The following is a 3,763-nucleotide window of genomic DNA, read 5'->3' on the forward strand; positions in this document are numbered from 1 at the left end:
TTGCTGTTCCCCTCTCTCTACCTTCCTCTATCCAAAATCAATAAAAACATTAAAAATTTTTCAAGGCAATAAAGATTTAATTTAAAAAAAAAGGTGCCAGCCCCCCCGGGCGACCTAGGAGCAGGAGGTCACCGCTGGAGTCCAGTCAAGGGCAGGAGCCGGGTCTTGGGCTCGATCCCCAGCCGGGGCCTGCAGGAGGCAGGCGATGCACGATTCTCTCATCAGAGATGTCTCTCCCTCTCCCTTCCCTGAAATCAACAAAAATATCTATATTTTTAAAAGGCGCCAGAGTGAGCTCTCTGGCTCAGAGATGGCCTCTGCCCGTGCCCTCCACGGGCGGTGGGGGGGCCTTTCGGCCGCTATGCCGCACCGACCCCTCATCCCTCCCACAGGCCCCACCTCCAGTGCCAGCAGCTGAGCCAAACCCTCAGCAGAGGAGAACCAGTTTGGGGCTGGAGCCTTTTTTCCAATGTGTGCCCTGACCGGGAAGCGCGCCCTGACCTCCTGGTTCAGAGGTGGACGCTCACCCCTGAGCCACACCGGCCGGCAGGGCTAGAACCTGTGCGTACAGCCTGGACGCCGCGCCTGGGGGAGCCATACCCAGGGACGCCCAAAAGCCAGGCCAGGCAGGTTGTGGGCAGCAGAGCGTGGGTGCAGCCCCGCCCTGGGCTGACCTCGGCCAGGCGCGGCCAGCGGGCATGGAGCCTGTCGGGCCCTGCCCGCCCCTCAGCTCAGGGAGCACAGTGGCCACAGGCTCACTCCCAGGCCGGAGCCCTGCCCATCAGCGGGCTGAGCCCTGGCCAGTGGGCTCAGCTGTGGGAGCATCGTCCAGGGCCCCGGAGTGTCACGGGTTTCTTTGTTTTTGTTAATGTTAATTTTTTAATCAACTTTTTCTCTTTTTTACATTTTTATTGATTTAAGAGAAGAAGGGAGAGGGAGAGAGGGAATTATTGATTGGCTGCCTCCTGCACCCCCCCTCCCCGGGGGAACGAGCCCGCAACCCGGGCACATCCCCTGACTGGAATCGAACCCGGGCCCCTACAGTCCGCAGGCCGATACTCTACCCACTGATGCGTTCAAAATAAATGCGGGAGGGCCCAGCCGGTGTGGCTCAGCAGGTAGAGCCCTGGCCTTCAGACCAAAGGGTCCCGGGTTCGATTCTGGTCAAGGGCACGTACCTCGGTTGCAGGCTCCTCCCCGGCCTGGGCCCTGGTCGGGGCTCGTGCAGGAGGCAGCCCGTCGATGTCTCTCTCACATGGATGTTTCTCTCTGTCTCTCCCTCTCTCTAAAACCAATGAAAATTATCCTCAGGTGAGGATGAACAAAAATAATTAGAAAATAATAGAACAAACGTGGGGTGAGTGGTTAGACAGCTCAGCTCCCCGAGGCCCTGGGGGACCGAGAGGCTCCTCGCACAAGGCCTCAGGCAGCGAGTTCCCGCGTGGGGAGCGGCTCCGGGAAGCCTGTGTTTGGGGGGCCGGCACCGCAGCCGAGCGGCTCCAGCTGCAGGTGAGCCTCAGTCCCGCTAGAGGGGTGCAGTCTTTGGTGGATGACTGTGGTGGTTGGGGGACACAGTTCAACCCCTGGCGAACGCCATAGTCACTGCTTCCCGTGGGCCAGGGCTTCTGACTGGAGACGTTCTAGTTGAAATGGCTTCTGATTTCTTCTTTTTTAAATATATTTTTATTGGTTTCAGAGAGAGGGAGGGAGAGATAGAAACATCAATGATGAGAGAGGATCATTGACCGGCTGCCTCCTGCACTCCCCTCACTGGGGATCGAGCCCACAACCTGGGCCTGTGCCCTTGACCGGAATCGAACCTGGGACCTTTTAGTCCACAGGCTGATGCTCTATCCACTGAGCAAACTGGCCAGGGCAGAAATGGTTCCTGATTTCAATGCAGAGACCAGGGCCTGGGTGGCAGGGCCAGGAGCAGGGCTGAGCCGCCTGAGGAGACGCGTGGAGAGACGCAGGGGGACCCCCCGGGTGTAGAACAAGGTACCCAGAGGGCTGCCCACAGAGACCTGGCTGCAGGAGAGGATGCCCCCACCCACCCCCGCCCCCCAGACATCGGATCAGCAGCCCAGGCCCTGCGGGGAGCGGGGTGGGCATCCTCACAGGGGGCCCCGAGGAAATAGCACAGGTTCACGCTGCCCCACCCCCAGCCCTGTGGCCACTCACGGGTGTGGCAGACGCCGGCCTGGGCCTGCCACCCGGGAAGCTTCCCAGTGAGGAAACGGGGCCCACACGCCTGGGCGCGGCCTGGGTGCTGGCGGCTCCCTCGCAGCTGCAACATGTCGTGATTGTTGTAATGCAACTCACATGTTGCCGAAACTCATCTCCGCACATTTCATTCACGCAGCGTCCTAATGCCCTTAGTTCCTGGCAGCACAAAGTGCTCAGAGCCCTCCCCATGACAACACACACCCACTCTTTTTAAAATTATTTATTATTTTAGAAAATGGAAGGGGGAGAGAAACATCGATCGGTTGCCGCTTAAACGTGCCCTGACCTGGACTTGAACCCTCCACCTTTCTGTGCAGCGGACGAGGCTCCAACCAGCAGGGCTAATGGCTCTTTTTCTTTCTTCTTTTTTTAAAAAATGTATTTTTATTGATTTCAGAGAGGAAGGGAAAGGGAGAACCATCAATGAGGAGGGAGAATCATGGATCGGCTGCCTCCTGCACGCCCCCCACTGGGATTCAAGCCCACAACCCGGGCCTGTGCCCTGACTGGGAATCGAACTGTGACCTCCTGGTTCCTAGGTTGAAGCTTAACCACTGCGCTACACGGGCCGGGGCCATCCTGACACAAAGCCTGGGTCCCCTCCCTAGCATTTGGGACCCACTTTCCAGGGACCCAGGGACCCTGCGCTTAATGTTCTACCCCAGACCCGCCCCTCCCGCACATCTGCCTCTGGCTCAGGGGTGAGGACCGGGCTCACTGGGGACCCCAGTTTTCCTTCCCCAGAGGGCAGGCTGGGGTGGGGGCGGGACCTGGGACCTCCCTACAGACTGTGAGACCGCGGCATGGGGTCCGCAGAGCTGCCACGCAATGCAGCCTCGCCTTAGGATCCTTGTGATTTTAAAAACTATTTATTGCAAAGAGCCCTGGACAGTGTGCTGTGCGGCCGAGACCCCGTCCCACCCGTTCCAGGGTGAGAGGAACACGCCTGCGACCCACACGTGACTGCGCTGGCCACGCCAAGCAGCCAGGCGGCGGCCGTGCGGAGACTGGACCCAGGCAGAGGCGGGGGAGAGGGGGCTGGGAAAGGCGGGGTGTCCTGCAGGGACACCCCAGGAAAGGCTGCAGGTACAAAGCGGGCTTGGGGCCCTGGCCCAGCACCAGCGAGGTGCACCATGGGCGGCAGGCACGCAGCATAGATCCAGACCCTCGTGGCCATCCACCCAGTGCTGGCAGCCCCCCGAGTCCGGAGAAGCTGCCGTAGGCGTGGTCTTGGCCAGCAGCTCCTCGGGGCTCCTCCTCGGGGCTCCGTGTGTGCCTGGGCGGGGCCGCGATGCCGGCTCCCTGCGCGTGGCCGGGCTGACACGAGCCCCCACTCTCCCCAGCGGCTCAGACACGGCCTGGCCAGCTGTCCACGGTGGGAGCCCTCAGTCCCTGGCAGGGCGGTGGGCAGGGCTCTCCTCGCACCCGGGCCAGCGGGGCGCCTGCAGGGCTTCCGGGCCCAGGCCAGCAGCTGGGCCACACGGGGCTCCCCTTCACGAGGCCGACGGGCCGCAGCAGGCCCAGTGCCGGCAAATTC

The sequence above is a fragment of the Myotis davidii genome, unplaced genomic scaffold, assembly GCF_000327345.1.
Source record: "Myotis davidii unplaced genomic scaffold, ASM32734v1 scaffold663, whole genome shotgun sequence".
Lineage (NCBI taxonomy): Eukaryota > Metazoa > Chordata > Mammalia > Chiroptera > Vespertilionidae > Myotis > Myotis davidii.